Below are 12,063 nucleotides of genomic sequence, written 5' to 3' on the forward strand. Positions count from 1 at the left end.
GTTCCTTAGAAAATAAGATTCCAAATTAAATTCTTTGCTGAAATGTTTGTTTATTTCACATTTATTGACATGGTAACCATAGGGTGACATGGCCATGATTTAATTTACTATTTCGTATATATCGAATTTTACCTTGTTGGGCAGTATTCAGGAATACCCAGGACTGAAAGCCTCTCCCTAAACAACGAAGTCAAACAAGGTGCTGATCTCAGTCCAATTTTGTTTGCTATGTTGGTCCACTGTTAAAGAGAGAGCCAGTAGAGCTTCTTGTTGCATAGGCAGTTAGTGCTAAGGCCAATGTTTTCTGTCATGCTGCAGATCTAGTTCTCCCACCGACCAAATTTGGAATATTTGATAGAAAAATGTAGTGCAAAATTCAACCTAACGTACAGTCCTGCAAAATATGCTGTGGTTTTTATCGAAATCCACTAAAGTATTCTGAAAAACATCTTGGGTGTAATGTATCCTCAAAGGGCTCAATTGTCAACAAAAATTTAAGACCAGACACTAGAAGGTGAAGGGACGACGACGTTTCGGTCCGTCCTGGATCATTCTCAATCGACTTGAGAATGGTCCAGGACGGACCGAAACGTCGTCGTCCCTTCACCTTTTAGTGTGTGGTCTGGTCAACATACTTTAGCCACGTTATTGTGACTCATCGCCTGCATTTAAGACCAGAACAAATGTCATCATTACCGAATTAGGTCACTTTGATATGCGGTCGAAAGTGTTCAAGCTTGTGTGGATGTAAACTATGGGACATAGAATACTCAATTGACACTTTATTTTTATTTTTTTTTCTTCAGGCACTTGCTTATCACGGGTTACTCTGACTTTTCCAGAAATATAAACTTAATTGCTAGGAAATACAACTTAAGAATGAGTGATATATACAATGGGGAAGCAGGTGTACAGGATGGGATACCACAATTCGTCAGCAAAGAAAGCAGATAAGAGAGGGGAAGGGAGGGGGGGGGAGAAACTACCCCGGACACCGCCGGGTGCTGCTGCTAGTTGTCTTGTATTGGAAAGAATTTTGTCGAGGATGAGAACAAAGCATACTTAAGTTTTCCGATTTAATTCCAATAAAGCATACTGTTGCGAAACGACTTTGCTTCCTTATAGTAAAACAAGGTAAAAATTGTAATTTTGGGCAGAAACATTTGTTCCTGGTAATGTATATTATTAATTTGTCTAATAAGATGTTCCATTAACACCATTTCAATCGGTTACATTGACCGCATAGCCAGTCACACAAATGGTTCTTATTTTATCAAGAGACTAACCAGTAAGTGTTAATCACTAAGAGAGAGAGAGACAAGGCTACGATAAATCTTCAAAAGGGAAAGAAAGCAGTGTGGTAAACTGAGCATGGAGTGTGACTAATATTATTATGATAATACAAACTTACACTGATCAATTAACTTTATAAGTTACACTTTAAGGGCAGCTGTTGTTTCAGGTCGTCCTCTCAAGTTGTCACAACGTACAAATTAAACTGATTTGTTTTTAAACTGCCCGAACCTTATGACTCGAATATAAACAAATAATATTGAATGAATAGAAAGCTTAACAGCCCTTCAATTTAGCGAGCTGCTATGATTTAAGTCACATTATATTTTTACGTTGGGGATTATTACGTCAAAATACGACAAGTTCAGCAAGTTGTTTTAGTTCATAACGTCATGCACCCTGGCAGATAATAACAAAGTTGAGCAAGATGGCGCCTGAGGAGAGACCCCTGACGCTGGCGGTCGCCGATACATGAAGTCAACACTGGTGAAATAATGCCCGCTAGCTCAGTGCCTTATATGCAGATAATATATCAACACTATGGAATTGTTTATACTAACAACAGACAAGGACTCTCATGTGAAGAGCAACCAACACGCGAGAGAAGGCAATTAATGTTTGGAAGAGCTGTACTTCATAGTGATGGTGATTGTTAGGACCTAGCTGGCCTCACTGTGTCCAGAGTACCTTGAGGGTAAGTGCCAGGTGTTATCTCACAGTACTGGTTGGATGGACGCCCAAATTGTTGGTTTTATATGTCCACTCTGAGTGGTAGTGTCCAATCACTGTCACCGACACACCAGTCACCTGCTGGTGACAGTGTGGGACAAAGGGAAAGGGAACATGTGTCTGAAAATTATATATACTAACATAGATGGAGTGAGATAAAAATACTGGAGCTAAACGATACAGTTCAGCTTGAAGTGCCATATTTTGTTGCACTAGCAGAGACGAAACTTGGAGAAAATATTTTAAATGGAATATTTCCGAAGGGCTACTTACTCTGTAGATGTGACAAAAATTTGGAAAGAAGGCGGCGTTGATATGACGGTGAAAGAGCACCTGCACGTAAGAGAATTAATAATTGACAACCCATGAGTAGTTGACATAATGGCATGGTAGGTGTTACCAGTAGGTGGGAGAAATGGATAATAATAAAAGAAAATCCACAAGAGCCATGATGAGGATTCGAGTATTCCGTAGTACTCTAGGTTGCAATTCTTTTGACCACGATTGTTAAGATGACCTAAACAAAATAATTGTATGGAGCAACAAAGATGCCGAAAGTATCTGAAAGTTCACTTTTACAAACAGTGGTAGATGGTTGAAGTAAATTAAGTGAGAGATGGTGGATTCCTAGACCGTCAGTAGCTTCAAAAGTCATATAACAAAGAGTACTGGGAAGACGGGAGACCAGGAGCGTAGTTCTCATCTTGTAATTACACTGAGGTAACTGTACAACAGTCAGCTGGTGGTGGCACCGTGTAGGAGCCACACACGGAGCCTGGTGGCTGAGTGGACAGCACTTGGGATACGTAGACCTAGGGACGGGATTGATCCCCGGCGATGGCGGAAACAATGGGCAGAGTTGCTTACACCCTGATACCTCTGTTACCTAGCAGTAAATAGGTACCTGGGAGTTAGACAGCTGCTCCGGGCTGCTTCCTGTTTGTGTGTGTGAACAAAAAGTTGATTGACAGTTGGGAGGCGGGCGGAAAGAGTCAGAGCTCAATCCCCGCAAGTACAACTAGGTGAATACACAACAGTTCGGCTTCCGTTAACGTGATCATTGCTCGCGTGGGATTTCAGGCGACTCAACTGTAAAAAGTGCAATGAAGTTGATAATTAGTTTTGGCTTTACCAAAATGTTTCAATAGTATTAATTACTACGAGTAAGTAATCTATCATTGATAATCGATATTAATTTCAAATAAGTGGGCATGCTTCATATCGTATACTGATATTTCTTATTCATTCATACTCATACCCCAGAATGCTTACCGACTTTGTGCAGTCCCCGTGGCGTAGTGGTAAGCAACCTTGACTTAAGTCCATTACATCCAGCGGTCGACCCCACAGACGCATTCACTAATTTTTACATGCTGTTCATTCAAAACGGGAATTTTTTCAAATATAAATTAATATTATAATAGCATATTGTGCATATATGCATAGGTTAGGTTAGGTGTTTAGGTTCTGTTGGCGATTATTTGTATTTGTAGTACTTTTGGGTCTTTGTTTGGAGGATGGGCTAAAACATTTATGAAGTTGTGATTCGAACAGAGGTCGTCAGCGAAGCACTGTTCGAGAAATGTTCGAACGTCATCCGTTGTGAGGCGTATTTAAACCGCTTTTCATTCATACACGGGCTTTGGTGGCTTGATTAACGAACATTTGGCTTTTGTCGATAAAATCGGTTTGCCTGAGTACAAGTTGCTCAAAAAAGGGCTTTCGAACATTTCTTGATCAATTCTTCGCTGGCGAACTCTGTTCGAATCCCATCGCTGTAAATGCTTCACCCACGTACTTCAAATACAAATAATCGTCAAAAGTACCTAAACACCTAACCTAACCTAATTTACTCCTAACTATGCACAAAGTTCTCCTTTATAATAATACTAGAAGGGTAACCAGCGGTGCCCAGGTCGATCCCGAAAGGTTGTACCATTAGGTGTTGGAGCCACAGAATGCAAATCTGCAATCAGAATGTGCATTTTAACATGTCTCACCCTCACTGACTCCATCATGTTCATTAAGGGGAAGAGGGTGAAAGAGGACAACTTACCACCTACCAAATGCCCCAACACGCCCACCAATTATCCAGAAAAATTTTGTTGGTTCTGTTACAGAACCCATATATATAACACCCCAAACACTAATATGTGGTGGATCCCAAAAATGTTCTATTTAAGTGTTGGAAGTCCTTAGAATGCAAGTCTGCCATCATAACACGCGTTTTGGAACGTCTTTTCCTCACCAACTTAATCTGGCCCTTTAATGAGGGCAAGAGGCCGAACCCCCTCTATGACCGTCCCAGTACACCCGCCAGTCACCCTGCAAAATTATGTGAAGCTAGCCCCAAGTATCTGGTCTATAACTAAAAACAGAAAATCTATCCTTTACCACACTCCCTTTATCATTAGCCACACTGCATCTATCCTTGGCCACACTGAATTTATCATTAGCCACACTACATCTAATTCTTGCTGCACTTTATAAAACTTTAACAGGTGAGAGTGTGAGCGCTTTATCTAGGTCTCCTCCCCTGGATATAGAGCCCCTGACACACTGCATTTCGTTCACACTTATCCTTAGCCAGTTCACTTCTTTCCATGGTCGAACGTGATTCATAAAGACAACATTTTCCAGCTGGCGAACAATCAGTTGGATTAAATCCTCGGGATAATGGGAGGACTTTCCACAAGCCCCAGACATCCTCTCCCCACCGTGGTCAACAGAGATGGCGGCCATCAGGTAAAGTTAGGTATAAACTGTCCTTTACCTGGTTGAGTCAGCGATATATCCTGCGTCCTCCTTCCCTGGGGTTCCCGCTGCTCGTATTCTGACGTGTTTCCTCTGACATTCTGAGACACTTCATACAAACTTCCACCAACTTTTCTCTTAGGAACTTCACGCTACACCTCATCTTCACGTACTCCCTCCCTCCCTCTCTCCCTCTCTCTCTCTCTCTCTCTCTCTCTCTCTCTCTCTCTCTCTCTCTCTCTCTCTCTCTCTCTCTCTCTCTCTCTCTCTCTCTCTCTCTCTCTCTCTCTCGTGGTTTATTGATTTTATACATATTATTATTATTATTTATATTATTTGGAGTACACAGGGTGAGAGGACCCATTCTCCGGGTCATCAGGTCCCGAGGTCTTGGAAAATCGGGTCCGTGGATATGACTGATTCTTCTGGCTGTGCTCGCCTAGTTAGTACAAGGTGTGTGGGGGGCCCCTCTAGTACTAGGGCGAGGGGCGGGAGGTGCTGGATTTTGTAGTCATTCGTTAACTACATAAGTTTTAGGTGATCTTCTCTTGCCATGGTGTAAAAGCCCTCATTGTGTATAGATGTCGTGCGGGGAGGCAGCTAGGCCTCTGGGGCGTTAACAGGAGTGACCTGTGGAGCCTTTCTGTTCTTACTCTTGCACTTGAGATATTTACAACTAAGCAGAGCGCTCTATTTTGAACCCTTTGAATGTTCAGCCTGTTAGTGGTACAGGTTAAATGTGGGGGGGGGGGTTGTTAGGAGTTGTAGCCCTGGTGGTAGCCCTGGTGGCAGCCCTGGTGGTAACCCTAGTTGTAGCCCTGGTGGCAGCCCTGGTGATTGCCCTGGTGGTAGCCCTGGTGGCAGCCCTGGTGATAGTCCTGGTGGTAGCCCTGGTGGTAGCCCTGGTGGCAGCCCTGGTGGTAACCCTAGTTGTAGCCCTGGTGGCAGCCCTGGTGATTGCCCTGGTGGTAGCCCTGGTGGCAGCCCTGGTGATAGTCCTGGTGGTAGCCCTGGTGGTAGCCCTGGTGGCAGCCCTGGTGGTAGCCCTTGTCGGCAGGGGAACGTGTTGTGGGCTGGTGTTTGCTTCGTAGTCTTGGGTATGGCTGTATTCTCGCAAACATGTTTGGTGTAGTTTACAAGTCCAGCGATTCCGTAACCTAGGTCTAGTATTAAGTATACTTCGTAATTAGAAAGTATACTTTAGTCTTGTACATAGGAATAAACTCTTGGCGTATATGCACAGAATCAAAGTGCAACTATGGGTGAAAAAAATAGTTTGGCTGTTTACTAAACTGTAACAGACAAACAAGAAGTGTAACAGACGGTGTGAGAGTTGGTAACCATAGCAAAGATGGAGGTCGTCAGAGAAGGTGTGAACGGTGAAAATAACGCTATTATAGTGCATTGTTAGCGCCTTGGGGGCGCTGGACCTCAAACTACTCAAACCCTGGAGGGTTATTAAGGCCTATTATCGCGAGTGGGAGTCTGACTCACCATGAGCATTACATGGGAACGTAACAGTAGCTCAGTCGGGTTGGTTCTCAACTCATAATCGGGAATTCCGGGTTCGAATCCCGGATGAGACTGAAATGGTCGGGCGCGTTTTCTATCACCTAATAAACCTGTTCACCTGGCAGTAAATAAGTACCCAAGTCAACTTGTTGTTGCGTTGCATCCAGAGGAGGGTCAGTATATTGACTCTGGCTGCCTGTCCCCCGACACAATGAAAAATAATTAGTATTACTACATGACCTATCCAAACAGTTACAGAACAACCCGTCCTTGACTCAGGCTGAAAGTGCAAGTTTACTTCCTACTACAGGAAAGAAAGAAGAGTCATTGTAGTATGGTGCCAATTGTGCCCTCTTACTGCAGAGAAAAATATTTTACGAATGAATGACTCTAAGTTCATTACATCCAGCGGCCGACCCCACAGACGCATTCATAAAGTTTAACATGCTGTTCATTCAAAATAGGAATTTCTCAAATATAAATTAATATAATATATTAGCATATTGTGCATATATAGTGTGACGATAATCTCCTTCAAGAGATTGAGCCTGCTCTTCCCTCCTAAGTTCGTCGCTATACATCCCTATACAACTAATATGGAAGAAATATCCAACAAGTACAACTCCAAGGTTTGCCAGAGAGCAAACGTATTCAGCACCAGGAACACCTGCTCCCCCCGCCACTCGAACCACCAAACTACCTGTCCGTCGCCTGCTCATCGCTGATTGGCCGGTGGTCAGTCGCACCTGCTTCTCCACCACCACACTACCTGATGTCTGGGGTCACCACGACCTAGAGACCTCAGAATATCCAGTGCTTTCAACAAGTTAACACGTCTCGTTGGTAGACTAAGCTCTGGCTTACGTGTACTAAGAGAGGTGGCAGCTTAAAGCCAATATTCCTGCACCTATATATCTGATTGTATATTGTTCACTTGTTATTACTCACTTGTCTTAACGTAACTTTTCATTTTGCCATTTGATTATTCTTATTATTTTGATTGATTGATTTTATGATACGAATTTTATGTCCATTTTATTCATGTTTTGCTTTTCTAACGTAATTAAAATTTCATTGTTAAATTTACTTGTGTTTTATGTGTCTTCCCATTACCTTACCACAGACGAAGTTCCAGATTTTCTCTTTTTGTTTCTATATGTGACGAGGCCATACCCCTAGCTTTTGAAACAGCCGAACACCAACGCGTTACCGTCACAATAGGCATAGGTTAGGTTAGGTGTTTAGGTTCTCTTGGCGATTATTTGTGTTTGTAGTACGTGGATGAAGCATTTACAACTCGTGTGTAAACCGGTTTTTATTCATAAACTGGGGGTTTGGCGGGTGCACGGAATCTCGAGCTCCGCCAACGGCGTTACGACCATTTCCTATTGGTTTTACAGTTCACTAACTCACCAAGTTTCTGTACAGTCAGTCCTCCAAACAAAGACCAAAAAATGATTCCATGCACTCGCTAAACCCCCTGTTTATGAATGAAAAACTGTTTACACACGACTCACAACTGTTGACGTTCAAACACTTCCGGAACAAGTGCTTCACTGACGAATTTTGTTCGAACCACAACGCTGTAAATGCTTCACCCACGTACTACAAATACAAATAATCGCCAACAGAACCTAACCTATGCCTATGTATACACAATATGATAATATATGTCTCCGTGGTGTAGTGGTAAGACACTCGCCTGGCGTTCCGCGAGCGCTTTGTCTTGGGTTCGTATCCTGGCCGGGGAGGATTTACTGGGCGCAAATCCTTAACTGTAGCCTCTGTTTAAGTCAACAGTAAAATGGGTACTTGTAAAAACGATTCTTCGCGGGGGTCGTATTTCGGGAACATAGGATTAAGGACCTGCCCGAAACGCCACGCGTACTAGTGGCTGTACAGGAATGTAAGAACTCTTGTATATATCTCTCTCTCAAAAAAAATTATAATATTAATTTATATTTGAGAAAATTCCTGTTTTGAATGAACATTATGTTAAACTTTATGAATGCGTCTGTGGGGTCGACCGCTGGATGTGATGGACTTTAGTCAAGGATGGGTTGCGTGACAACGGGTACTGGGCAGCCAATGGGCGCTGTCGACCCCCACGTGAAGGTAAGTTAGGTCAGCCTGGATTGTGATGTAAAGAAATAGACTGGTTTTCTGTTCCAAGTACGGTGGAAACATGTCGCTTGTCTACAGCTGTTATTCATTCAGCTACTTCCGTCATCCCGTTCCAGATGAATGTACAGTTTACTGTGACGGCTTGCTAACATCACGTGCCATACGGGGATATTAATGGCACTTGGGGATATTAATAGGAGCTGCCTCGTATAGGCCAATAGGCCTTCTGCACTTACCTTCTTTCTTATTTCCTTTCCTTCACTTATTCTTGGTGGTCAGGTGATCTGCCCAGGCGGATATAAAGGTCTGATCAGCAATGTTTTCTTTACTTATGCCACCTCTTGGGTGGCTTAATCTTCATCAATCAATCAATCAACTTGTAACCCACCATTTGGTCACCATTTGGTCACGGGAGACATCTCCCGTCACGCAGGGTGCAGTTGCGCCTCCACAGATCTCCAGTATCATCTTTTGATACTAGTAATGGCTCAAAAGGGCCACCGCTTACGGGCTATTCATGCCCGTGCCACCTTTCGGGTGGCTTAATCTTCATCAATCAATCATGTTTTCTTATCCTCATTCTACTTTGCTCTGATGAAGATGAATTAGCGGAAAAAGCGTTAAGGATTCTCTGTTTTTCACATGTGGTTAATCTGCATTCAATATATATATATATATATATATATATATATATATATATATATATATATATATATATATGCGAACAAGCCTGAATGGTCCCCAGGACAATATGCAACTGAAAACTCACACCCCAGAAGTGACTCGAACCCATACTCCCAGGAGCAACGCAACTGGTATGTACAAGACGCCTTAATCCACTTGACCATCACGACCGGACATAAGGTGAGAATGAGGTGATTTGGTAAAATGCTATGCCCAAGATTACTATCCGAGTGCCGGCGGTGGGGTGGTTCAAATAGCCTCGGCTATCACCTCATTATGTCCGGTCGTGATGGTCAAGTGGATTAAGGCGTCTTGTACATACCAGTTGCGTTGCTCCTGGGAGTATGGGTTCGAGTCACTTCTGGGGTGTGAGTTTTCAGTTATATATATATAATATATATATATATATATATATATATATATATATATATATATATATATATTATATAATATATATATATATATGTATGTATATATATATGAGACAGTGTCAGACCACGGAGGAAGAATTCAAACAGGAATTTCCCTAAGTACTTTCGTATTTAATAATACATCTTCGGAAGGTGAAAATAGATTACAATCACATTATTAAATACGAAAGTACTTAAGGAAATTCCTGTTTCGATTCTGGCTTCCAACCTCGGACACGCACACATTTCCATTTATTGATAAAGTATATATATTTTTATATCGGGTTTTAAATTTTGGATTAGCCTTTCGGAAAGGTTATACGAAGCAGGGCGTGTGATTGATTATAGGTCATACTGCATTAAGGTTTGAGTTTTAACACGTTCATGCATGAAATGTCAAGGAATTATCGGGAATTATATGTCTAATGCCTTCCTTGTCGGTTTATGTGAGTAGGAGAAATGGGACCACTGACATACGTGTTTGGCTGGCTTGGCGTGCGCGCCTATTTTGAGGACAAGTGCGTCAGTTAGTTTAGTTCATTTATTATGCACCCCATACCCATCTTGTGGTCGGTAGTGGAAAGGGTTACAGAGGCACATAATGGGCTCAGGGACTGAACCCCAAAATTCATTTAGCTAAGCAAGTTAGTCTTGATGAGCTAGTTACAAAATTCAGTGCACATAGTTACATCAACAATGGGTTCGAGATCGACCACAAGTACAGTTTCTAAATTAAGCAACTGACATATGTGGAGAGCTAGTGTCACAATTGATATGTTTGTCCTGCACACCGCCCCCCATCCAATGGGCAGCGGTGGATAGGTTACAATCACTCAGTTACTACCTACAGTTAGCAAACTGGGGATATTTGGCTAAGATTTCTGGTAGCAGATCATTTTGAATGAAATGTTTACACATCTCTGGAACATTTGTTATGAATTGTCTCTGAATTCACGTATCTTTTCGCGCTCCATCACATAGTGACGGAGGGTGTGCGAATAATTTTGTTGACACAGTTTACATTTGGTCAGATCTACATCGGCAGATAACGAGAATTCCCAGAGATACTTGTAACCGAGTCTAAGCCGAGCAGTAGTAATATCTAGAAGTCTGCTGATTTTATTGGATAATCCATAGATGTGTGGCTCCTCTTGCATGATAGTATGATGATAGATGGAATTACTGGTGTCGATTTTACTTTGCCTCAGATCTTCAAGATTTTATTGAAGTTCTTGGTGTACTATTGCTCTCAGATTGCTCATTGACAATCTAAGATTATACTCAATTTCTCCTTTAAAGGCAGATTCTTTGGCTAACTCATCAGCTCTTATCATGCATTCGGAGGTCATCATGAGATGGAGTCCACATGAAATGGATTGATACCCCTTTCTCTAGATACACATCCATGCACATAATCCATCCCAATTTGGCTTCTGTACATATGCTTGAGCTCTTGGATCACATTCTCAGTCTTTTGCACAGCTTTTCGCAGCCCGTCCTCGTCAAGAAAGGCAAAATACTTGTTAATCCAGCCGCCACACTCCCTGTTTATGAAGGAAAAACGGTTTACACAAATTTCCATTTTAAATTAATAGTGTGATAAAATTGATGAATGTAGCTTTAGGGTCGGCCGCTGAACGGAATGAACATAGCCTGGGGACGGGTTGCTGCATCCTTATACACGGAGAATCCTTTCCTAGTTATTTGAACGCATTTAACCTTCAGCATTACTAACAGATACAGGGAACATGCCCTCAAGTCCCCCTCCTCCGAAAATACAGTGTTGGCTGGAATCCCTGCCTCGGGGCACAGTCTACCTCCTTAGCCGTCTCATCTGCTGCCTTACATATGCCAGTGAGCAACATTCAGGGGAGAAAGTGTGTGAGTGGCTTTCTCTAAGCTTGCTTCCATTATCACTCCATGTTGGCTACGGGTGTCCTGGCGTCCCGCGTGACCGGGAGCCTCAGCCTGCACCGTAGAGCACCGTAGACTCTTGGAGGGTAAACTCGACCCGGTGTTACACCCACGTACTTGAAAACACCATCTGTTAAAATATACTTGAGAGAAACAGTGCGGGAAAGACATGGAGACCTAGAGTGAGAAAGAGAGAGATCTGGAGACCTAGAGTGAGAGAGAGAGAGAGAGAGAGAGAGAGAGAGTCAAAGTAATGAGACTGTGCGAATATATGTAAAATATTTAAACCATTTAATTGATTGAATTAATTCCCAATTACTGTATGCAAATACTGACTGAAGGACAGTTTGTTGAATTAAAAGGTTTTTATTTCTACCAGACTTGGCCATTAAGTGCAACACTGACCGGAATATATTCATTTCCGTGTGTCCTACATAGACAGGATTATGTTTATTGTTCACCCCATACTCATCCTGTGAGCGGTAGCGCAAAAAGGATTACAGAGGGCACAAAAAGTCTTCATGGGACCTTAACGGAGATTATTACATTAACAATTTGATATATCCTTCACACCTTACAATTATAAGGTCAGCTAGTTACAGAGAATGTTCTATTTCAAAAGCTATGTATTTCAGTAGCTATA

This window comes from Procambarus clarkii, chromosome 21, assembly GCF_040958095.1.
Source record: "Procambarus clarkii isolate CNS0578487 chromosome 21, FALCON_Pclarkii_2.0, whole genome shotgun sequence".
Classification (NCBI taxonomy): domain Eukaryota; kingdom Metazoa; phylum Arthropoda; class Malacostraca; order Decapoda; family Cambaridae; genus Procambarus; species Procambarus clarkii.